This window comes from Hippopotamus amphibius, chromosome 16, assembly GCF_030028045.1.
Source record: "Hippopotamus amphibius kiboko isolate mHipAmp2 chromosome 16, mHipAmp2.hap2, whole genome shotgun sequence".
In the NCBI taxonomy this organism is placed as follows: Eukaryota; Metazoa; Chordata; class Mammalia; order Artiodactyla; family Hippopotamidae; genus Hippopotamus; species Hippopotamus amphibius.
Window position 1 is genome coordinate 57,437,965 of NC_080201.1, and position 26,825 is coordinate 57,464,789.

A 26,825-nucleotide genomic window follows, 5' to 3' on the forward strand; every position below is an offset into this window, starting at 1 on the left:
TGAACCTCTATGGGACAGAACAGAATTTACATGTCTTTGGATGGGAATTATGTTGTGTTCCTATCAGTTATCTACAAGCTATAGAGTCATAAAATAGCTCAAAGGCAATGAAAGACTTGAATCAGATCATCAGAAGGGTGTGATTGCCACTGAAGCACTTTTGAAAACATTCATGACTAGTCTACTTTCTAAATATGTCTCAAAAATTGTTCTCATCTCTGCAAGTGCTGTCACTGTGGAGGTCCAGAAAAGTGGCATGTCATTTGGAGAGAAAACCACGCTTCTAAACACTGGCCCTGCCCACACTCTCTCTTCCAGCAAGCCACTGGAGCTTCAGAATGATCTCACATCTTACTGCTGAGAGACTAAATATACAAATGGACAATGGACAGACTGAACATATGTGAACTGGAACTCTGACCCAAGATTTTCAGCAAACAGCCCAGGAAGCCAGCCTACTTTCTACAGGTCAGACTTGTAGGAAGTCAGACCACGATCTCTAGTAACCAGTGCAGGAAACCAATGATAAACCCTGTCCCAACTGGCCTCAAACTGCTAGGATTTGAGGAATACCTGGCAGCTGTGATCATTTTTGGCCCGACTTCCAACTTAGTACCAACTGGAGAAAGCCAAATATGCACCCCTATCCAATCACATAGCCTGCTCTGTTCTAGTTCACCTCACCTGTTCTTGCTTTGCCAGGGCTTCCCTGAAGCCTTCCCTTTTTTTCTGTTATGAAACTTTCCCTCTCTGCCTGCCTTTGAGTCTCTGCTAATGGAGGTGATGGTGGCCAACTCCCTTGCAAGAGCAAGTTTTGAATAACAGCCTTTGCTTTTTCTGCTTTGGCGGGGGGTTCTCTTTGCATTGTCTTAATCCTGTGTTCAGTAATCCACAAGTATTTCCATCACATTAATGAAGCTCTGCATGGTTATTCTCAAACTAGCCTATGTCCCTCTGCCAACATAACTCATTCTTCAATTTCTATCTCCATATATTCTAGCCGGTCATAAGGAACCACGCAACGTGGACAAAAATAGACTATATATTTCCCATGTTGGCATCTTTGCACGTTTGCCCTTCACACGGCCCTGATCCTTAGTCTAAAAAATAAAAGCCTCAACCCACACGTCACCTCCCTTGTTTCATAGCTGCATGTTTCTCTTTCCTCTTGGTTTTTTACATGGTTTAACCTTTTGCTGTCTGCAAGGAAGCACCCACCTTCAATAAAAGGGGAATCCAATGTCACCATTGGATAACTCATCAGTATAACGGAAGTACATTCTTGGGGGTTCATTTTCACTTATCATGTTTTTATTGTTGGCAGTCAAGTAAATGGTGCTCCAGTTTCGAATCCACTAAAAAGATCATTTATGTTGAGTCATATTAGGAAATCCTTTGCTCTGTGCATGCTTACTTGTGGGCCCCCCCAAACCGTAGGAGAAGAAAAGCTTCTTGTGTTATTTCATTATTCAGGGGTGAAACTGGAAATACAAGAATCTTGAAATTAAAGAAGATTCTCCTTTGCACAATGGTGCACTGTGGGTTAATGGCTTACAGTATAAACTTGACCACCACTTCTTGTGATGAGCTGTCACAATTCTAGTGCTTTGATTTTTGCGCTGGAGGCACGTCAAGGGAAAACTCTAATGCTACACCCACACACCATACACACACACACACACACACACACACACACACACCCATACACACACATGCCTACCCACAGCAGACAGTACCACATATATTTAAACAATTACCTCTTCTAGCTGCTGCATTTTCTCCTCTATTTCCATTTCTTCTTCTGGATGTTGGGCGGTACAGTTCATGCCTAATGCAAGAGTCCAAAGTAGAACATTCATCCTGTTGTACGTGATTCCTCAAGTTCTTCAGCATCAGTGAATTTGTTGTTGGTTGTTAAGAGTTCCTGACTACTCGACTTGCTTTTATAGGAGTTGTGTGTGGGCATGGCATATTGTGACTGGCTTGTTCTTACCTGCCTATGTGTAATCTTACAAAGAAGCAAATAACCCAATGGAAACATGGGAAGAGGCCCTGAACAGACATTTTTCCAAAGAAGACATACACATGGCCAACAGGAACAAGTAAAGGTGCTCAACATCACTAAGCATCAGGAAAATGCCAATCAAAGCCACAATGAGGTATCACACCTGACACCTGTGAGGATGGCTATTGTCAAAAGGTCAAGAGATAAGAAGGACTGGCAAGGATGTGGAGCAAAGGGGACCTTTGTACACAGTCTGCGTGTTGGCAGCAGTGAACGTGAAAGTGGCCTTGTAGAAATGGGTCGAGTTTTGTTATTGGATCCTTAAGTGAAGAACGCTTACCAATTAATAAATGAGGTTTTAAGGAGTATGGTATTTTCAATTCTCCTCTTCAACCTTTAGTATTAGGAAAATCAATATAAGAAATGTTGTTAACCATCCTGTGTTCATTTTTCAGTTTGGTCAAGGGATCTATTTATATTTCCTTTCCAATGATTTGGCCTTTAGCTCTCTGCCTTACTTTCTCTAAGTGTGTGTCCACTGAAGTGTACCTTTGGATCACATCTAACACAAATAAGGTTACCTTGACATCATGTTACCACGTCCAAGCCTGTACTGCTTGCTGTAGGACAGGCCAATAAATTGAGAGGTGAGTTGTTGAGACAGGGATCGAGGTTTTAATTAATTAATTAATTGATTGATTTGTTTATTGGTTGTGTTGGGTCTTCCAGTTGTGGAGAGTGGGGAGTACTCATCATTGTGGTGCGAGGGCTTCTCATTGTGGTGGCTTCTCTTGTTGCAGAGCACAGGCTGTAGATGAGAGGGCTTCAGTAGTTGTGGCACCTCGGCCCAGTAGTTGTGGCTCACAGGCTCTAGAGCGCAGGCCCAATAGTTGTGGCACACGGGTTTAGTTGCTCTGTAGCACGTGGGATCCTCACGGACCAGGGCTCAAACTCGTGTGTGTCCCCTGCTTTGGCAGGATTCCTAAGCACCGCACCACCAGGGAAGTCCCGGGAATAGCAATTTTACTCAGAACGTCAGCAGACCAAGACGATGGTGGACTAGTATCCTACACAAACATCTTCTCTGAGTTAGAATTCGGGCATCTTTCATACTAGAAGGGGAGGGGGTAAAGGCCGGGTTCTGAGATGTGTTCATTTCTTCCTTCCTGTAGCCATTCACAGGTGGGCCTGGGCAGCATGTTTCCTGTGAGCTAAAAAAGCTTTTTTAGCTTAAGGTTCAATACCTGGGAGGCAGGGTTCCCAGAGATGGGCCATTAGGTACAACTGATGCTTTTAGGCAACATCCTTTCAGTGAGTCATTTGTAGCAAAAGCAATCGGATACAAAGGTTCAAGTAAAAGACACACATCCAATATGGAGTCAGATTTGTTCTTCCCTACTTACAATCACTCTGGCAAGTTTATATGTTCAGCCTTGTGAATGTTTAAGTAAAGAAATTAAAAGGTATGGAAGATAAAGAGTTCCTACAGGTATTTGTGAAACTTTCTGCACCCTTTGTTTCGTATTGGGCACAATTTGTATTTCCCAGGACCAAACACCACGTTATTTTTCCTTCCTAAAGACACACCCTTGTTCTTCATTTTTGCATAACACCTAACAAAGGGTACAGGCAGAACATGATTCCATGATTAAAGCTGCTCAAGGGGGTCATTTGAACTTGAGTTTTCCATCAGCCAGAGCTCCTGGGGTGCAGTTCCTGGTATCCAATGTGATAGCTCCTCATGGTGCATCCAGTAGAGATGTTATGATCGAAGCATTCAGGAAAATAAAGTTGGATATCTAGGATTAACCAGCACAACCAGTACAATGAAACTCAACTTACAGTTCATCATTTCACAAACTGGAATTATTTTATTTCCTAGCCTGAATTCTCTTTGGTTCATTTGAGTCCAAGATATTAAGTACACACATTGATTTTGACATTTAAATAATGTATACCTTCATTTTAAGTTTTATTTGAGTGGTAAGAACTCTTCTGTTGTATAAACAAAGAATCAGTTGGATTGCATGGGCCTTACTCCACTCAATCCATATGATGGCAGAGTAACTCTACTTCTATTTCGCTGTCAGAGCAGCAACTGAAGGATTGTTTCCAAGCAGCCGCATTTTAAAAAAAGAGCAAAACCAAGCAGTTTAAGTTAGTTTTAAGGATGTATTTATAATACATTTTATTTAACCATGATTAGTATAATTTACATAAGCCATCAATATGGAAATGATTAATTGCACATTTGTGTACTCTTCTTCATTGTAAGACTTGAACTTTGGGGGTGTTTCTAAGTTTCCATTCATCTAAGTTTCCACCCCATGTAATTCCAGCCCCAATTAAAGTGTTCATTTTTCCCTAGTATAGATTATTCTGGAGACTTCTGTGTTTCCAAAGGAAGTTGTATCAGATCATCTGCTAAGTGTTCTTTGAGAAAAGGCAATTTTCATCTGTGAAAGGGAAGAAGTCCATTTGGAAATCTTGTTTTTCATCAGCACAAAGGGGCACAGGGTTGGGTAGCAGCAGGAAATCATCGCAGAAATGCTTTCCATTCTCAGATTTTTCTTGGGTACATAAAACAAATAAAGGGTAACTAAGTTGTTGATGCAAAAAAAAGGAAACAAAGCAACCTACCAGCAAGAGAATGGTGTGGGTGGCTTTGATTTCAGGAGATGGCTGGGAAAAGAGGTGGGAGCTGTGAAGATGCTGGGCTCATTGGCGATGTTTGTAAAGGAGAGTCACCATGTACAGACTGGACGACACCATGAGGACCACAAAGAGGAGATCTCGAATCACCATGACACTCAAAAATGCCGATGAATCGTCAGGTTCCAAAGGCTTAGTTTGGCAGTAGAGTGTAGAATACCTGGAACTAAAAGCTGTGAAATTGCTTCTGGCTACTACAGTTCTGATGATGTGGATATAGATGAACGTGTTGATGATCCAGAAGAAAAGGAAAGAGAGGTAACTGCACGTGGAGAGTTCAGATTTAATCCACGTCCACTTAGAATTCCCAGGACTGATGGTGATGGCTTGGAATACACTCAGGAGAGCAGTGGTACAGATGGAAAGACCCCGGATAACTCTGTGTGTGGACAAAGTTGCTTTACAGCCCACGTCTTCCGGAAAATGTCCATCTCCAAAGGTTGACACAAGATCTGGTATCAGCTTGCACATGATGCTCAAAATATTGATAAAGGTCAGGTGCATGACTATCACATCAATGGGCTTTTTCAGACGCGACTGAGTGAAGAAGGTGTATATATTTAACACAAAGACCAATGAGTTCCCCATGAGCCCAACAGAAATCTGAGATATGAAGAAAAACCCCCAAATTGCTTCACTTGAAAATATTATCTTACTAATGTTTAATATGTTTTCCTTAGGTTAACCAGGTTTCAAATAAAGCAAAGTATATTTTGAAAGTATAAAGAATAGAGCCTGTTGAAGAATCTGATATTTGTTGATCCAGTAGAAGGAGAGGGAGTTGGAAGCTTCAGCTTTTCCTTGTTTCAGGCCACGATGTGTCATTTCCAGAGATGAGATGCCAGGAGTTCTCGAAAGTCTTAGAGGACAGAATTTGGTTTATAAAGACAGTAGACTTCAAATGACTATCTCAAATGCAGGGAAGAGGGAGAAGAGAATGACACTAGCAACGAAATAGCAAATTAATGCTACAAAGAAATAAATGGAATCAGTACAAGTAAAAGCAGAAATTAAGAGATAGAAACTGCATGTGGAAAGGAAAAACAAAGTGAAAAGTCAGGTCCTTCAGAAGAGTCATAAAATCAGCAAACCTATGGGAGACGATAACATCTCCCCAGAGGAAAGCACAGTGGATGTCAAGATTAATTTCTTTTTAAGATAGCACTGGAGGGATTTCCCTCGTGGTGCAGTGGTTAAGAATCTGCCTGCCATTTTCACAGAACTAGAGCAAGAAATCTTACGATTTGTATGGAAATGCAAAAGGCCCCGAATAGCCAAAGCAATCTTGAGAAGGAAAAATGGAGTTGGTGGAATCAGGCTTCCTGACTTCAACTATACTACAAGGCCACAGTGATCAAGACAGTATGGTACTGCCACAAAGATAGAAAGGAAGACCAATGGAATAGAATAGAGAACTCAGAAGTAAGCCCAAACACATATGAGCACCTTATCTTTGACAAAGGAGGCACGAATATACAATGGAAAAAAGACAGCCTCTTCAAGAAGTGGTGCTGGGAAAATTGGACAGCAACATGTATAAGAATGAAATTAGAACACTTGCTAACACCATACACAAAAATAAACTCCAAATGGATTAAAGACCTACATGTAAGGCCAGACACTATCAAACTCCTAGAGGAAAACATAGGCAGAACACTCTATGACATCCATCAAAGCAACATCCTTTTTGACCCACCTCCTAGAATCATGGAAATAAAATCAAGAATAAACAAATGGGACCTCATGAAACTTAAAAGCTTTTGCACAGCGAAAGAAACCATAAATAAGACTAGAAGGCAACCCTCAGAATGGGAAAACATAGTTGCCTATGAAACAACGCACAAAGGATTAACCTCCAAAATGTAGAAGCAGCTCATGCAGCTTAATACCAAAAAAGCAAATAACCCAATCCACAAATGGGCAGAAGACCTAAATAGACATTTCTCCAAAGAGGACATACAGATGGCCAACACACACGTGAAAAGATGCTCAACATCACTAATCATCAGAGAAATGCAAGTCAAAGCCACAGTGAGGTATCACCTCACACCGACCAGAATGGCCATCATCACAAAATCTGGAAACAACAAATGTTGGAGAGGGTGTGGAGAAAAGGGAAGTCTCCTGCACTGTTGGTGGGAATGTAAGCTGGTACAGCCACGATGGAAAACAATTTGGAGGTTCCTTAAAAAACTACAAATAGAACTACCATATGATCCAGTAATCCCACTTCTGGGCATATACCCAAAGAAAACCATAATCCCAAAAGAAACATGTACCATAATGTTTATTGCAGCACTCTTTACAATAACCAGCACATGGAAGCAACCGAAATGCCCATCAACAAATGAATGGATACAGAAGATGTGGCATATATATACAATGGAATATTACTCAGCTATAAAAAGGGATGAGATGGAGCTATATGTAATGAGGTGGATAGACCTAGAGTCTGTCATACAGAGTGAAGTAAGTCAGAAAGAGAAAGACAAATATTGTATGCTAACTCACCTATACAGAATCTAAAGATGGTACTGATGAACTCAGTGACAAGAACAAGGACGCAGATGCAGAGAATGGACTGGAGAACTCGAGGTTTGGGGTGGGGCGGGGAGTGAAGGGGAAGCTAAGAGGAAGCAAGAGAGTAACAGAGACATATATATAGTACCAACTGTTAAATAGATAGCCAGTGGGAAGTTGTCATATAACAAAGGGAGTCCAACTAGAGAAGGGAAGATGCCTTAGAGGACGGGGATGGGGAGGGTGGGGGGGACTCGAGGGAGGGTGGGGGGAAGTCAAGGGAGGGAGGGAATACGGGGATATGTGTATAAAAACAGATGATTGAACTTGGTGTACCCCCCAAAAATAATAAATAAATAAATAAAATTTAAAAAAATAGAATATAATCCAAAAAAAAAAAAAAAATCTGCCTGCCAGTGCAGGGGACACGGGTTCTATCTCTGCTTGGGGAAGATCGCACATGCCATGAAGCAACTAAGCCCATGTGCCACCACTACTGAGCCCATGCGCCACAGTATTGAAGCCCACGTGCCTGGAGCCGGTGCTCCGCAACTAGAGAAGCCACTGTAATGAGAAGCCGGCGCACCAAAATGAAGGGTAGGCCCCGCTCATCGCAACTAGAGAAAGCCTGTGTGCAGCAATGAAGACCCATTGCAGCCCGTAATTAATTAGTTAATTAAAAAATAATATATAAAAAAAATAATATATAAAAGAAGATAGCATTGCAGAAGTTGCCAATATTACAGAATAACATGATACTATGATTACGCTAATACATTTGGAAAGTGAAGTAATTTGTGGGCACATTTCTAGAAGACCTAACTTATCAAACAAAGATATTGGAATCATAGAAAAACTTACACGTGTGATCCTCCTCGTTGTAACATTGAACAGTGCCAAAAATGGTTCCTGAAGAATTCTCATACAACATGTCAATGGTAAAGCTCGCCAAATGCATCAGAAGCAGATGATATTGGTGACCCACTGCTGAGGAGAGAAGAAGGGAGAACACTCCATCACTCACATTAGGAGGCTGGCATCAACTTGGTAGCAAAACTGAGTAAAGATAATGTGAAAAGAGCAATTTTAAGACTATTTCATGAACCAAAGGAAAAACAATCTATACAAAGTAACTGGAAATTTGAGTTCACCATATATAAAAAGAATCAAGCATTTGACCAAATAACCATCTCAACCATGGGAATTAAGGTTAACATGTGAACCTTTATCTGCATGGTTATTCATGCTACTAAAAGCACACAAAAATGTAGGATGACTTTCATGTATGCATGAGATCATGTGATAAAATTCGACATATACTTAGGATAAAATTATCAGTTACATGGCAATCAAAAGGAATATTTTGACCCTGTGAAAACATCTACACTCTCTAAAGTGTCTTAGTAAGTGTTTAATATTGAAAGCTTTTCCATTGAGATTGGCTATGAGTAAAATTATCTGCGATCACCACTTCTCTATTTCATTTGTTGCATTTCCTGGACTTTATCCTATAGGAAGAAAGTAAAATGTATAATAATTGGAAACAAATAACGTTGTCTTTTCATCGACAGATTATATATATATAAATTTTAGGAAGGAAACCAATAAAATTGTTGACTAAATTATTAGAATCTTAAAGAGTAATTTTCAAGATTACTGAAAGGAATGGAGTATAGAGATCATTTGATACTGCATAGTAGCCCATGTAGGAAAAGAATCTGAGAAAAGAACAGACATATGTATAATGGAATTAGTTTGGTGTACACCTGAACCTAACACAATGTGGTGAATCAACTATACTCCAATATAAAATAAAAATTAAAAACAAAAACCAAAACAAAAAAAATTAGAGCTGGATATTAAGCAACAACAAGAAAATCATTTGAATTTCTCTTTTCTTTTTTTTGTTCGTTTTTGTTTTTTTTTTTTTGCTTGGTTTTTTTTTGGCCACACCCCATGGCTTGTGGGATGGAACCCAGGCCTTTGGCAGCGAAGGTGAGGAGTCCTAACCAGTGGACCACCAGGGAAGCCCCTCATTTGAATTTCTATGTGCCAGTGCAAAACTACATTTGAAATGCATTTAATGAATGATACCATTCAATTTAGGAATTAATATATGATAAGAAACGTGTAAAACCTCTTTAAAAACAATGTTATAAATTAATCTGTGATTAAAATATTTTAAACACAAATGATGTATGATAATTTGAGATAAAATATATTATCTATAAATATAGAATGATACTGTGGAAAAAGTGAGATTAACAGATGATTAGAAAAGATAGTGACTATTACTACACATACAATAGATAAACAACAAAGATCTACTGTAGAGCACAGGGAACTATATTCAAAATCTTGTAATAACTTGTAAAGGAAAAGAATCTAAAAAGAATAAATAAATATATATTATATATAAAAATATATATAATATATATTTGAATATACATAGTATATATGTATATATATACTATGTATATTTATTATATATAGACTTGAATATATATATTATATATGTATGTATAACTGAATCACTTTGCTGATACCTGAAACATTGTAAATCTACTATACTTCCATTAAAAGTCTTAAAAAAAAACCAAAAAAAAGAAAAGAAATAAAGTGAAACTGAGTCAAATTATCTCAGATGTAAATAAATATCAACTCCAGTGTAGAGAATAATAACCGTGAAAACATAAGTAAGGGGAGAGAGAGCCAAAACATGGAATGTGTGGAATTTTCATACCGTTGTGAATAATAAACTGAAAAGAGGAATCCCCTGGTGATGTGGGGGGAAGACTCCACGCTCCCAATGCAGGGGGCCTTGATTCGATCCCTGGTCAGGGCACTAGATCCCAGATGCATGCTGCAAATAAGGAGCCCCCATGCCACAACGAAGCAGCCGCCATGCTGCAACTAAGACCTGGCACAACCAAAGAAATAAATACATAAAGAAATAAGAAACTGAAAAGTCAAACTACAATGAAGACATCTGATACAGTTTTAAAATGAAACATAACTGAGGGAGTGAAACAGTAGTAGAGAGCTGTAAGAGATATTCAAAAACAAAAGAAATGAAAGAATGAAGAAAGTGAAAACAACATGTGTGGAAGGAAAGAGAAATAGGGACAATAAGGTGAGAAAGAAGATGACTATATCTCTGTCAAACTGAAAAGTAGCAGGAGGTGAAATCTGAAAGAAATGCAAGGGAGCTTAGGATGGGGAAAGGGAATATTGAAAAGGTTTTCATACCTTGTGCTCTTTCTCGAGGCTGAGTGTCTCACATCCTTACGGAAAGCAGTCACATTCCCCAAGAAGCTGAGGCATCTTGGAAAGGCTGGGTCTGACCCGTGAAACTGTATATCAGGGACGGGATGGCAGGACGTCTCCTCCCAGTGGGTCACCTCGTCCCCTGCTGTCTCCAGGACCTTGTTTGTTGGGCGTCACCCTGATGTGCCCAGAGGGGCAGCAAATCCCTCTCCCACATGCAGAGTGATTCTCCCGGGAAACTTCTTAGGTGTACTGATGAGGAGGCACCGTCACCATCTGAGGATGGACAGTTCCCCAGTTGATCTACATCATTAAGTCAACTTTAGCGTCTAGAAAATTAGATCAAAGTTAGTTTCCACTCTGCTGATGGAAACTCCCCCAGGACTTGACAAACTATGACCTCAGAGCAGCTCCTGAGAGAACATGTCCCCCCCTCTCTCAGGGCTTGTTCCCAGCGCCCCCACCCCAACTCTTTGGAAGTGTAATTGACATATAACATTGTGTAAGCTTAAGGTCTCCAATGTGATGTTTTGATGCAGGTATATTGTGCAAAATGATTACCAGTAATGTTACTTAACTTCTCAATAGCTCACATAATTCGTATCCTTGTTTTATGAGGAGAAGAGTGGAGATCTATTCTCTTAGCAACTTTCACCTACACAGTACAGTGTTGTTAACTACAGTACCCGTGCTGTCCATTAGATCCCTAGAATCTATTCATCTTAGGAATGAATGCTTGTACTCTGTGATAAAGATCTCCCCATTTCCCCCACACCCCAGGCCCTGACAGCCACCATTCTGCTTTCTGCTTCTATGAGTTTTGGCATTTTTAAATTCCACACATAAGTGAGATCGTACAGTAGTTGTCCTTCTCTGTCTGATTTGTTTCATATAGCATAATGCCCTGAAGATCCATCCACGCTGTTGTAGGAGTGTCTACATTTATTTTTAATTTATTTTTTTACTGAAGTGTAGTTGCTTTACAGGGTTGTGTTAATTTCTGGTGTACAGCAATGTGACAGTTATAAATGCATTCCTTTTTATATTCTTTTACATTGTGATTTATCCCAGGATATTGAGTACAGTTCCCTGTGCCATAGGGTAGGACCTGTTGTTTATGCATGTGATACGTAATAGTTTGCCTCTCCTAACCCCAAACTCGCAGTCCATCCCTCCCCCTCTTCATTTCTTTTTTAAAGCTCTGTATTGGAATAGAATTGCTTTATACTGTGATGCCACTTTCCGAGGTCCACCAAAGTCAATCAGCTCTATCTATACATATATTCCCATATTCCCTCCCTCCCGCGACTCCCTCCCACCCCCCTATCCTGCCCTCTAGGGCGTCACCCATCATAGACTTTATCTCCCTATGTTATGCAGCAACTTCCCACTAGCTATCTATTGTACATATGTCAATGCTGCCCTCGCACTTTCCCCTCTCCATTTTTAAATAGCTGAATAATATTTCCATATAGAGATAGATCAGCAAATACATCGATGGATAGACAGATGGACAGAGACATACTACCTTTTCTTTACGCATTCATCCACTGATTAACACACAGCTTGTTTCGCTATCTTGGGTTATGAATAATGCTACAGAAATGGGGTGCATGTCTCTCTTACAGGTGGGGATTCCACTTCCTTCAAAACAAACCCCACAGTGGGGTTAGTGGATTCTGTGGTGGTTCTGTCTAATTGTTTGAGGAACTTCCCTCCTGTTTCACCCAGTGTCTGTGCTCATGTACATTTCCACCACCAGGGCACAGGCATTATTCCCTTTTCTCCACACCCTCGCCAGCCCTTGTTATCTGCTGTCTTTTTGATGACAGACCTTCTAACAGGTGTGAGATGGTTGCTCCCCTCCCTCTTTATTTTATTGTATTTTATTTTTCATTGGCATGTACCGGGTGGTGAGTGCAGTGGCACAGCTTTACATGTCCTCATGGGCCATTTGTTGGAGTTTTTTGAAAAGTGTCTATTCAGTTCCTCTGCTTTTTTAAAAAATCAGTTTCTATATTTATTTTTCCATTGAGTCGTCCTAATTCTGCATATGTTTTAGATATTAACCTCTTTTCAGGTAGATGATGTGCAAATATTATTTACCATGCCAGTGGGTAGACTGTCGATTACCTCTTCTGCTATGAGGAAGATTTTTAATTTAATGTAGTCGCACTTGTTGCTTTTGGCTTGTGTGGCTTCTGCTTCATTAGGGACATCATATCTGCTTTGTATGTTAAATGTGACATTAATGGGTCACGGAAATGACGAGGATAGAAGGCGGGACCTCTATGATGAGTGAGGGATGTCAAGTCACTGCACAGCTTCCTGAAATCAGACACACTTCTCTCCTTTTCCTGTAAACATTGGAGTGCCCTGAGAAAGTAGGAGTGACCAAGACAGCACCTGGCTGGAAATCCACTAGGAAAGGGAAAAGATTGGAGGATAAGAGAAAGCTCAATGAACCTTCTTTACTTAGTATTTTAAGCATTCCGTTCCTTTTATTTATTTTTTCCCCACTGCCAACAATGTTTCGAGGAAATTGTCTCCATTCTCTTTCCTCACATACAGAGGTGTTAACCATTTAAATCCAATTTTCAAGATAGGCAAGTTCATAGAGACAGAAAGTAGATTACTGGTTGCCAGAGGATAGGCCAAGGGGGAAACTGGGAAGTATGGGACTTCTTTTTGGGGTGAGAGAAATATTCTGGAATTAGGATTGGTGATGGTTGCACAATATTGTGAATATATTTGACAATCACTAAATTGAACACCTTACAATGGTGAATTAAATAGTGAATTAAAAACATTTCCAGAAACATTAAAATTGATAAAACTCAGTATAAATTGAATAACTTGAACTTGATTGAGAGGTGTTTTCCCTGTTCAAATCGAAAAACAATTCAATTTTCATTCTAGAGATGATAAACCGTGTTGCCAATCTCCTTGTTCACCATGGAGAAATTGTGCTGTAAATACCTTTGGAAATTTCAGAACACATCAACCTTATTTTTTATTTTTGTTTTTTATTTTTTACAAAAACAAAACAATGTTTTCAATAAAAAAAATTTGAAGTACATCATAAAATATACACTTACATACATTTTCTTTTTCTAAAGAAGCTTATTAAACATTTACCAGCACATGGCTGGGTAAAGACACTGAATGTTCCTACAATGAACAAAAACCTGGCATATTTTTGATGTACAAACATTTCCAGGGATCTATTGAGACTAAAGCAACCTACCCTATAGATTTTCATCAATTTATTTAGACTCTACTCAGATTTGTCTCTGAATCTATGTTGATCTTCTCTCTAACCCCACATTCGTACTAGAAAATCACCTAACCTCTCCAGGTTCTTCTTTTCCTTTCACTGTAAAATGAAGAGTTTACATTCTATAAGTTGCCATCTTCTCCAGGACCATTAATGCCAAAGACTATTCTAAACATGTACTTTATCAGAGCCTGGGATAACTGTCTTTTTCCCTTTCTCATTGGGAAATCAGTTCAGTATTACGAAAGGGATATTCAAAAAACTAGAGTAGGAGATTTGAATTATAAGTGAAATATTGATTTACTCTGTGGTGCTATCTACTCAGTGACAAAATAGCTGAATGAAATCTGAAAAGTCAGAACACATCAACTTTAAATGTTAACCCTCTTTCAAGCCATGCTCCCACTTAGGGTAGTCTACCCCAAGACACTAAGTGTGACACTGTATGCATGGAAATAGCTACTGCCAGGGCACCTGTAATAAGCTATTTCAACTGAAAAATGTTGCACAGCCTAATAGTTGAGAATTGAATTTCTTTGGCAGAAAAGACTGAGGAGTTAAGCCCAGAAGACAGCCCCTCAGATCACTCTGAGGGACTGCTCTGAAGAGATAAGGGAGGAGATAGGACCTACAGAAGTTTTTGCAACAAAACCCAGGTAGTCAGAATATCAAAAATTTACTGCCAACTAGAGAAAACCAGACATATGTATGGGAAAATGCAAGGGTCTGGGCTCATTGAAATCATGCCTTTGATGTGCCCCTTAGCTATCTAGGGCCAGTATCTTGTTTTTCTCCATCCTGAATCCCCTCAGGTTGCACAGTCGGGGTGACTGCAGTGGCTGCTGGCTCATGGCTGCAACAGCCTTTGTTTACTGACATGCAGGTGATAGTTTTCATCCACAGAAATGAAGGGAATTCCCTGGCAGTCCAGTGGTTAGGACTCTGCACGCTCACTGCTCAGGGCCCAGGTTCAATCTCTGGTCGGGGAATGAGGGTAGAGGAGGTAGAGGATGAGGAGACTGAATGAGAGCTGGTGGAGCTGTTGGTATATAGGGCAGAGGCAGAGGGGGCTCTTCTTCAGGGTCCTCCTGGTGAATAACCTTGGCCGGTTTACTTTACTGTTTCTTGAAGTTGGTTGGGCTACAAAGATCCTACACTGTCCCTGCTTATTCGAGCAGAACTGAACTCACAGAGGCAGCTGAACAGCAATTTGTAACCAGGAATCTATGTATGGAAACTGGTCTGGGTGCCCGGGGGTCCCTGTCACTGCTTGGTACACTGCTCTAACCGTAGGGAGATTCAGGGTACCCTCCATAGGCCATCCTACCCCAAAGGTGGGTCACTCCAGCTCACACAGCGTACGGAGTTTTCACATGGTCATCTTAATGCCATAATCTCTGGAAAAACCTTTCTCAACGTTTTTCATCATACAGTCCAAAACAGTAGGCTTTAAGGAATTTCCTTCCATCTTAACAAGTGCAACCTGTTTCCTTAAACAGGAGGGAGAAAGGAAAACCCAATATACTGGCTCAGAAGGTGAGCTGAGGAAAGGGGAGGATAATCCAAAGTTGTAGGAGCTCTAAAGCAAATGGTAATTATTCTTTTCCTCCCTGTGTATCCCACCCTGTATTGATGGTGCAAAGACAAACAAGGATGGGTGCGCCCTCCGAAGAGGAGACCACTCAGGTGTCCACCTGGCCGCATCTCTGTGGGGGACTTAGGTGCCTTTTAGCTTTGGAGAGTGGTATAAAATCCCGACTTGAATCTGACTCACAGGGAGGGACTGGGTCTCACAGAGGCAGATACCACCCTGAGCTGTATGAGGTCACCACAGAACTGCAGGTTAGGGCCCACTCAGACTCCGTAGCCATGAAGGCAGTGGAACCACACAATCGTCCTGGAGTGAGGACAAATCAGGGTGCTCACTCACACACCCATTCAGACCAGAGCTTATCACAGTGCTTCCCCTCTCCGGACAAGTCCCTAAATGGTGGGTGCCTCTCCACTTTGGGAAGGTCCCTAACTGGTGGGTGCCTCCCCTGATCTGGGAGGGTCCCTACCTGGTGGTCTTCTTACTGAAGACCTTAGGAGGTGATCAAGCTCCTCTTCCGTCCGGAGACAGGACCTGACTGGGTTCAGTGGCCCAGGGCCTTACCTTATCCTGTGCCCGTTACTGTTGGCCCGTCCCTCCAATGAGTACGGTTGGGGACTGGCCATCTCGCATGTCAGAGGGCCGGTCCAAAAAAGAACCTGTAATACCGGGGAGAGGCATGCCTCCTCTTTCTTCTGGAAGCTCCTTCGCCCCGACCCGCCCGAGCCACCAGTCTGGCACCTCAAGGGGCTGGTGTGGTTGGAATCTCGCTGGGGCCTCCAAGAATGTTGCAGAAATCGATCCCATGAGAAACCAAGCACCACACTGGCAGGGTTGGAGAACTCAGGTTTATTGAGCCAGCAGTTCCAGACGAGCTAACTCCAAAATTCTGGGCCACGTTCCAGGTGAATTCTCTCCTTCTATAGGTTAAGACACATAGCTACCGTTGGCATTAATTGATTGGCTACAGTTGGCTTTAATTGATTGGATTAACTTATTGGCTACTCAGTTTCTATAGGTTACAGGTGATTAACGAGCACGGGAGTTGCTAGGGGTTACATGCAAAGGGTTTTCAAACAAAGGCGAGCAGGAGCAGGCACAGAACATTCCATACTTTTCTGATCCAGTTGATTGTTAAGCTATTTTGCCCTCACTCTAGTGCAGCAAGCAGGTTTTACAGAGGCAGGGCAGGCACAAAACTATTTCCTAGCTGTATATGAACTCCAGAGTTTCCTCATCAAGGTGAGGGAGCAAATCCTGATTATCTGGAAGAAGAGTATTCTAGGGGAAAGACAGACAACGCACTCTGGGAGAGGATCTGTTCGTGGGTACAAGGCACGCAGAAGACGCCATTGTGGCTGGAGGAGACCAAACAGGGAAGGGAGTCATGGGAAGAAGGAGTCGGCAGATGCAGCCCACATGGAGGATCCGCGTTTCCAAGAAGTGTTTCTCCTTGATTCTGTGTAAGATGCGAAACCACTGAGGTCTCTGGGAAGAGGGTCAGTGTCAATGGTGGCTTCTTTTGTTGTGGCTCACCCTAGGGTCACCTAGCTGTCGGGTGAAAAATAGACAAAATGAGCAAGAATCGAGGGTGGGTGCCTATGTCCAACTTGTATTCTATTACAGTAACATAGAGGAGAGATGAGAACAGGCTGCACCAGGATTTGTTGTGGGAGGGGTGATGAGAAGGGATAGATTCTGGAAATTTCTTGAAATTGGAGTCGACAGGATTGATGCCCGTCTGCACGTGGTGTCTGATCAAATGAATGGTCATGAATGACATCCATATTCACTCTCTCTATCCCATTGGTCTAGGGACTTTCCTGGCGGTGCAGTGGTTAAGAATTTTCCTGCCAATACCGGCGACATGGTTTGATCTCTGGTCAGGGAGGATCGCACATGCCGTGGAGAAGCTAAGCCTATGTGCCACATGTACTGAGCGTGTGTGTTGCAACTACTGGAGCCAAAGCACTTAGAACCTGTGCTCTGCAGCAAGAGAAGTCACGGCAACCAGAAGCCTGTGCACCACAATGAGGAGTAGTGCCCAGTTGCCACAACTACAGAAAGACCGTGTGGGGCAAAGAAGACCCAATGCAGCAAATAAATAAACAAATAAATACATAAATAAGCACACAAATACATAACTATCCATTAGTCTAGACCATTCAGAATTAAGTTTTAAAGAAGGCAAAACCAATTCTCTCACATCGACATAAAAATAAACACACATTAGAGATTTTATTTGATTCATGAATCAGTGAGGGAACCAGGTTAATGTTGTAACCAGTTCAAAAGAGAAGTCCAAAAAAGCACAAATTTATATGGCCTAAAGGAATGAATGTTGGAAGGAATGGGCAAATGAAGGCCAAACTGGCTTCTTCCATAGCTGAGGAGAGAAGTCAAATGAGAATAAACAAATGAACCTCTATGGGACAGAACAGAATTTACATGTCTTTGGATGGGAATTATGTTGTGTTCCTATCAGTTATCTACAAGCTATAGAGTCATAAAATAGCTCAAAGGCAATGAAAGACTTGAATCAGATCATCAGAAGGGTGTGATTGCCACTGAAGCACTTTTGAAAACATTCATGACTAGTCTACTTTCTAAATACGTCTCAAAAATTGTTCTCATCTCTGCAAGTGCTGTCACTGTGGAGGTCCAGAAACATGGCATGTCATTTGGAGAGAAAACCACGCTTCTAACCTCTGGCCCTGCCCACACTCTCTCTTCCAGCAAGCCACTGGAGCTTCAGGATGATCTCACATCTTACTGCTGAGAGACTAAATATACAAATGGACAATGGACAGACTGAACACATGTGAACTGGAACTCTGACCCAAGATTTTCAGCAAACAGCCCAGGAAGCCAGCCTACTTTCTACAGGTCAGACTTGTAGGAAGTCAGACCACGATCTCTAGTAACCAGTGCAGGAAACCAGTGATAAACCCTGTCGCAATTGGCCTCAAACTGCCAGGATCTGAGGAATACCTGGCAGCTGTGATCTTTTTTGGCCCGACTTCCAACTTAGTACCAACTGGAGAAAGCCAAATATGCACCCCTATCCAATCACATAGCCTGCTCTGTTCTAGTTCACCTCACCTGTTCTAGCTTTGCCAGGGCTTCCCTGAAGCCTTCCCTTCTTTTCTGTTATGAAGCTTTCCACTCTGCCTGCCTTTGAGTCTCTGCTAATGGAGGTGATGGTGGCCTACTCCCTTGCCAGAGCAAGTTCTGAATAACAGCCTTTGCTATCTCTCCTTTGGCGGGTGGTCTCTTTTGATTGTCTCAATCCTGTGTTCAGTAACCCACAGGGGTTTCCATCACATTAATGAAGCTCTGCATGGTTATTCTCAAACTAGCCTATGTCTCTCTGCCAACATAACTCATTCTTCAATTTCTATCTCCATATATTCTAGCCGGTCATAAGGAACCACGCAACGTGGACAAAAATAGACTGTATATTTCCCATGTTGGCATCTTTGCACGTTTGCCCTTCACACTGCCCTGATCCTTAGTCTGAAAAATAAAAGCCTCAACCCACACGTCATCTCCCTTGTTTCCAGACCTTCATAGCTGCATGTTTCTCTTTCCTCTTGGTTTTTTACATGGTTTAACCTTTTGCTGTCTGCAAGGAAGCACCCACCTTCAATAAAAGGTGGTTCCAATGTCACCATTGGATAAGTCATCACTATAACAGAAGTACATTCTTAGGGGTCCATTTTCACTTATCATGTTTTTATTGTTGGTAGTCAAGTAAATGGTGCTCCAGTTCACAAACCACTAAAACAATATTTAGATTGAGTCATATTAGGAAACCCTTTGCTCTGTGCATGCTTACTTGTGGGGACCCCCCCCCCCCCAGCTGTTGGAGAAGAAAAGCTTCTGGTGTGTGGGAAGACATTCAGGAGTCTTTCTGAAACCTTGAAAATGTTAAAGTATGTGGGCCGAGCGATGGGATTCAGAATGTCCTGCTTGAGCAGTGGAGGAGCTGAGGGTGCGGGGCGTGGAGACTATGGGGGCATAGGCAGAGGATTGGCCCTCTCTGGGGGCGCAGCCCCTTTCTCACTTGCACACCTCATATCACCCTGTTTGGCCCTGGAGGATGGCTGGTTAGCCAGAGACGGGTAAGATTCCTCAGGGGAGGAACAACCTAAGACAGGCACAGTCGCAGAGGGGCCAACAGGGGTGGGGCACAGATCCCTAATATCTGAGAGAGGTCTCCTGCCCCCAGGGCTGTTTTGCTCTCCACACCCAGCTCAAATCCGCACCCAGCTCAAATCCACACCTGCTCAACTTGGACCCAGGAGGCAAAGATCATTGCCCTAGTCATGTGAAGCCTTTGATTCTTTATGGGATTAACCTGAGGAGTGTTAGCCAGGAAACAAATAAAAGCAACGTGGGATGAACCAGCAAGGCTCTTGATCCTAGAGGTCTTGAGTCCCCCGGTCCCATCTTTCTCTCCAGTCTGTGTCTGTGTTTTCTTCAAGCTTGCGACACCTGTCCCTCACCTCGAGTTGCCGAGCTGGTCTTGGCACTGGTGTTATTTCATGACACAGACTGAAGAGAAAGATGGGCCCAGGGGACTCAAGACCTCTAGGATCAAGAGCCTTGCTGGTTCATCCCACGTTGCTTTTATTTGTTTCCTGGCTAACACTCCTCAGGTTAATCCCATAAAGAATCAAAGGCTTCACATGACTAGGGCAATGATCTTTGCCTCCTGGGTCCAAGTTGAGCAGGTGTGGATTTGAGCTGGGTGCGGATTTGAGCTGGGTGTGGAGAGCAAAACAGCCCTGGGGGCAGGAGACCTCTCTCAGATATTAGGGATCTGTGCCCCACCCCTGTTGGCCCCTCTGCGACTGTGCCTGTCTTAGGTTGTTCCTCCCCTGAGGAATCTTACCCGTCTCTGGCTAACCAGCCATCCTCCAGGGCCAAACAGGGTGATATGAGGTGTGCAAGTGAGAAAGGGGCTGCGCCCCCAGAGAGGGCCAATCCTCTGCCTATGCCCCCATAGTCTCCACGCCCCGCACCCTCAGCTCCTCCACTGCTCAAGCAGGACATTCTGAATCCCATCGCTCGGCCCACATACTTTAACATTTTCAAGGTTTCAGAAAGACTCCTGAATGTCTTCCCACACACCAGAAGCTTTTCTTCTCCAACAGCTGGGGGGGGGGGGGGGGTCCCCACAAGTAAGCATGCACAGAGCAAAGGGTTTCCTAATATGACTCAATCTAAATATTGTTTTAGTGGTTTGTGAACTGGAGCACCATTTACTTGACTACCAACAATAAAAACATGATAAGTGAAAATGGACCCCTAAGAATGTACTTCTGTTATAGTGATGACTTATCCAATGGTGACATTGGAACCACCTTTTATTGAAGGTGGGTGCTTCCTTGCAGACAGCAAAAGGTTAAACCATGTAAAAAACCAAGAGGAAAGAGAAACATGCAGCTATGAAGGTCTGGAAACAAGGGAGATGACGTGTGGGTTGAGGCTTTTATTTTTCAGACTAAGGATCAGGGCAGTGTGAAGGGCAAACGTGCAAAGATGCCAACATGGGAAATATACAGTCTATTTTTGTCCACGTTGCGTGGTTCCTTATGACCGGCTAGAATATATGGAGATAGAAATTGAAGAATGAGTTATGTTGGCAGAGAGACATAGGCTAGTTTGAGAATAACCATGCAGAGCTTCATTAATGTGATGGAAACCCCTGTGGGTTACTGAACACAGGATTGAGACAATCAAAAGAGACCACCCGCCAAAGGAGAGATAGCAAAGGCTGTTATTCAGAACTTGCTCTGGCAAGGGAGTAGGCCACCATCACCTCCATTAGCAGAGACTCAAAGGCAGGCAGAGTGGAAAGCTTCATAACAGAAAAGAAGGGAAGGCTTCAGGGAAGCCCTGGCAAAGCTAGAACAGGTGAGGTGAACTAGAACAGAGCAGGCTATGTGATTGGATAGGGGTGCATATTTGGCTTTCTCCAGTTGGTACTAAGTTGGAAGTCGGGCCAAAAAAGATCACAGCTGCCAGGTATTCCTCAGATCCTGGCAGTTTGAGGCCAATTGCGACAGGGTTTATCACTGGTTTCCTGCACTGGTTACTAGAGATCGTGGTCTGACTTCCTACAAGTCTGACCTGTAGAAAGTAGGCTGGCTTCCTGGGCTGTTTGCTGAAAATCTTGGGTCAGAGTTCCAGTTCACATGTGTTCAGTCTGTCCATTGTCCATTTGTATATTTAGTCTCTCAGCAGTAAGATGTGAGATCATCCTGAAGCTCCAGTGGCTTGCTGGAAGAGAGAGTGTGGGCAGGGCCAGAGGTTAGAAGCATGGTTTTCTCTCCAAATGACATGCCATGTTTCTGGACCTCCACAGTGACAGCACTTGCAGAGATGAGAACAATTTTTGAGACGTATTTAGAAAGTAGACTAGTCATGAATGTTTTCAAAAGTGCTTCAGTGGCAATCACACCCTTCTGATGATCTGATTCAAGTCTTTCATTGCCTTTGAGCTATTTTATGACTCTATAGCTTGTAGATAACTGATAGGAACACAACATAATTCCCATCCAAAGACATGTAAATTCTGTTCTGTCCCATAGAGGTTCATTTGTTTATTCTCATTTGACTTCTCTCCTCAGCTATGGAAGAAGCCAGTTTGGCCTTCATTTGCCCATTCCTTCCAACATTCATTCCTTTAGGCCATATAAATTTGTGCTTTTTTGGACTTCTCTTTTGAACTGGTTACAACATTAACCTGGTTCCCTCACTGATTCATGAATCAAATAAAATCTCTAATGTGTGTTTATTTTTATGTCGATGTGAGAGAATTGGTTTTGCCTTCTTTAAAACTTAATTCTGAATGGTCTAGACTAATGGATAGTTATGTATTTGTGTGCTTATTTATGTATTTATTTGTTTATTTATTTGCTGCATTGGGTCTTCTTTGCCCCACACGGTCTTTCTGTAGTTGTGGCAACTGGGCACTACTCCTCATTGTGGTGCACAGGCTTCTGGTTGCCGTGACTTCTCTTGCTGCAGAGCACAGGTTCTAAGTGCTTTGGCTCCAGTAGTTGCAACACACACGCTCAGTACATGTGGCACATAGGCTTAGCTTCTCCACGGCATGTGCGATCCTCCCTGACCAGAGATCAAACCATGTCGCCGGTATTGGCAGGAAAATTCTTAACCACTGCACCGCCAGGAAAGTCCCTAGACCAATGGGATAGAGAGAGTGAATATGGATGTCATTCATGACCATTCATTTGATCAGACACCACGTGCAGACGGGCATCAATCCTGTCGACTCCAATTTCAAGAAATTTCCAGAATCTATCCCTTCTCATCACCCCTCCCACAACAAATCCTGGTGCAGCCTGTTCTCATCTCTCCTCTATGTTACTGTAATAGAATACAAGTTGGACATAGGCACCCACCCTCGATTCTTGCTCATTTTGTCTATTTTTCACCCGACAGCTAGGTGACCCTAGGGTGAGCCACAACAAAAGAAGCCACCATTGACACTGACCCTCTTCCCAGAGACCTCAGTGGTTTCGCATCTTACACAGAATCAAGGAGAAACACTTCTTGGAAACGCGGATCCTCCATGTGGGCTGCATCTGCCGACTCCTTCTTCCCATGACTCCCTTCCCTGTTTGGTCTCCTCCAGCCACAATGGCGTCTTCTGCGTGCCTTGTACCCACGAACAGATCCTCTCCCAGAGTGCGTTGTCTGTCTTTCCCCTAGAATACTCTTCTTCCAGATAATCAGGATTTGCTCCCTCACCTTGATGAGGAAACTCTGGAGTTCATATACAGCTAGGAAATAGTTTTGTGCCTGCCCTGCCTCTGTAAAACCTGCTTGCTGCACTAGAGTGAGGGCAAAATAGCTTAACAATCAACTGGATCAGAAAAGTATGGAATGTTCTGTGCCTGCTCCTGCTCGCCTTTGTTTGAAAACCCTTTGCATGTAACCCCTAGCAACTCCCGTGCTCGTTAATCACCTGTAACCTATAGAAACTGAGTAGCCAATAAGTTAATCCAATCAATTAAAGCCAACTGTAGCCAATCAATTAATGCCAACGGTAGCTATGTGTCTTAACCTATAGAAGGAGAGAATTCACCTGGAACGTGGCCCAGAATTTTGGAGTTAGCTCGTCTGGAACTGCTGGCTCAATAAACCTGAGTTCTCCAACCCTGCCAGTGTGGTGCTTGGTTTCTCATGGGATCGATTTCTGCAACATTCTTGGAGGCCCCAGCGAGATTCCAACCACACCAGCCCCTTGAGGTGCCGGACTGGTGGCTCGGGCGGGTCGGGGCGAAGGAGCTTCCAGAAGAAAGAGGAGGCATGCCTCTCCCCGGTATTACAGGTTCTTTTTTGGACCGGCCCTCTGACATGCGAGATGGCCAGTCCCCAACCGTACTCATTGGAGGGACGGGCCAACAGTAACGGGCACAGGATAAGGTAAGGCCCTGGGCCACTGAACCCAGTCAGGTCCTGTCTCCGGACGGAAGAGGAGCTTGATCACCTCCTAAGGTCTTCAGTAAGAAGACCACCAGGTAGGGACCCTCCCAGATCAGGGGAGGCACCCACCAGTTAGGGACCTTCCCAAAGTGGAGAGGCACCCACCATTTAGGGACTTGTCCGGAGAGGGGAAGCACTGTGATAAGCTCTGGTCTGAATGGGTGTGTGAGTGAGCACCCTGATTTGTCCTCACTCCAGGACGATTGTGTGGTTCCACTGCCTTCATGGCTACGGAGTCTGAGTGGGCCCTAACCTGCAGTTCTGTGGTGACCTCATACAGCTCAGGGTGGTATCTGCCTCTGTGAGACCCAGTCCCTCCCTGTGAGTCAGATTCAAGTCGGGATTTTATACCACTCTCCAAAGCTAAAAGGCACCTAAGTCCCCCACAGAGATGCGGCCAGGTGGACACCTGAGTGGTCTCCTCTTCGGAGGGCGCACCCATCCTTGTTTGTCTTTGCACCATCAATACAGGGTGGGATACACAGGGAGGAAAAGAATAATTACCATTTGCTTTAGAGCTCCTACAACTTTGGATTATCCTCCCCTTTCCTCAGCTCACCTTCTGAGCCAGTATATTGGGTTTTCCTTTCTCCCTCCTGTTTAAGGAAACAGGTTGCACTTGTTAAGATGGAAGGAAATTCCTTAAAGCCTACTGTTTTGGACTGTATGATGAAAAACGTTGAGAAAGGTTTTTCCAGAGATTATGGCATTAAGATGACCATGTGAAAACTCCGTACGCTGTGTGAGCTGGAGTGACCCACCTTTGGGGTAGGATGGCCTATGGAGGGTACCCTGAATCTCCCTACGGTTAGAGCAGTGTACCAAGCAGTGACAGGGACCCCCGGGCACCCAGACCAGTTTCCATACATAGATTCCTGGTTACAAATTGCTGTTCAGCTGCCTCTGTGAGTTCAGTTCTGCTCGAATAAGCAGGGACAGTGTAGGATCTTTGTAGCCCAACCAACTTCAAGAAACAGTAAAGTAAACCGGCCAAGGTTATTCACCAGGAGGACCCTGAAGAAGAGCCCCCTCTGCCTCTGCCCTATATACCAACAGCTCCACCAGCTCTCATTCAGTCTCCTCATCCTCTACCTCCTCTACCCTCATTCCCCGACCAGAGATTGAACCTGGGCCCTGAGCAGTGAGCGTGCAGAGTCCTAACCACTGGACTGCCAGGGAATTCCCTTCATTTCTGTGGATGAAAACTATCACCTGCATGTCAGTAAACAAAGGCTGTTGCAGCCATGAGCCAGCAGCCACTGCAGTCACCCCGACTGTGCAACCTGAGGGGATTCAGGATGGAGAAAAACAAGATACTGGCCCTAGATAGCTAAGGGGCACATCAAAGGCATGATTTCAATGAGCCCAGACCCTTGCATTTTCCCATACATATGTCTGGTTTTCTCTAGTTGGCAGTAAATTTTTGATATTCTGACTACCTGGGTTTTGTTGCAAAAACTTCTGTAGGTCCTATCTCCTCCCTTATCTCTTCAGAGCAGTCCCTCAGAGTGATCTGAGGGGCTGTCTTCTGGGCTTAACTCCTCAGTCTTTTCTGCCAAAGAAATTCAATTCTCAACTATTAGGCTGTGCAACATTTTTCAGTTGAAATAGCTTATTACAGGTGCCCTGGCAGTAGCTATTTCCATGCATACAGTGTCACACTTAGTGTCTTGGGGTAGACTACCCTAAGTGGGAGCATGGCTTGAAAGAGGGTTAACATTTAAAGTTGATGTGTTCTGACTTTTCAGATTTCATTCAGCTATTTTGTCACTGAGTAGATAGCACCACAGAGTAAATCAATATTTCACTTATAATTCAAATCTCCTACTCTAGTTTTTTGAATATCCCTTTCGTAATACTGAACTGATTTCCCAATGAGAAAGGGAAAAAGACAGTTATCCCAGGCTCTGATAAAGTACATGTTTAGAATAGTCTTTGGCATTAATGGTCCTGGAGAAGATGGCAACTTATAGAATGTAAACTCTTCATTTTACAGTGAAAGGAAAAGAAGAACCTGGAGAGGTTAGGTGATTTTCTAGTACGAATGTGGGGTTAGAGAGAAGATCAACATAGATTCAGAGACAAATCTGAGTAGAGTCTAAATAAATTGATGAAAATCTATAGGGTAGGTTGCTTTAGTCTCAATAGATCCCTGGAAATGTTTGTACATCAAAAATATGCCAGGTTTTTGTTCATTGTAGGAACATTCAGTGTCTTTACCCAGCCATGTGCTGGTAAATGTTTAATAAGCTTCTTTAGAAAAAGAAAATGTATGTAAGTGTATATTTTATGATGTACTTCAAATTTTTTTTATTGAAAACATTGTTTTGTTTTTGTAAAAAATAAAAAACAAAAATAAAAAATAAGGTTGATGTGTTCTGAAATTTCCAAAGGTATTTACAGCACAATTTCTCCATGGTGAACAAGGAGATTGGCAACACGGTTTATCATCTCTAGAATGAAAATTGAATTGTTTTTCGATTTGAACAGGGAAAACACCTCTCAATCAAGTTCAAGTTATTCAATTTATACTGAGTTTTATCAATTTTAATGTTTCTGGAAATGTTTTTAATTCACTATTTAATTCACCATTGTAAGGTGTTCAATTTAGTGATTGTCAAATATATTCACAATATTGTGCAACCATCACCAATCCTAATTCCAGAATATTTCTCTCACCCCAAAAAGAAGTCCCATACTTCCCAGTTTCCCCCTTGGCCTATCCTCTGGCAACCAGTAATCTACTTTCTGTCTCTATGAACTTGCCTATCTTGAAAATTGGATTTAAATGGTTAACACCTCTGTATGTGAGGAAAGAGAATGGAGACAATTTCCTCGAAACATTGTTGGCAGTGGGGAAAAAATAAATAAAAGGAACGGAATGCTTAAAATACTAAGTAAAGAAGGTTCATTGAGCTTTCTCTTATCCTCCA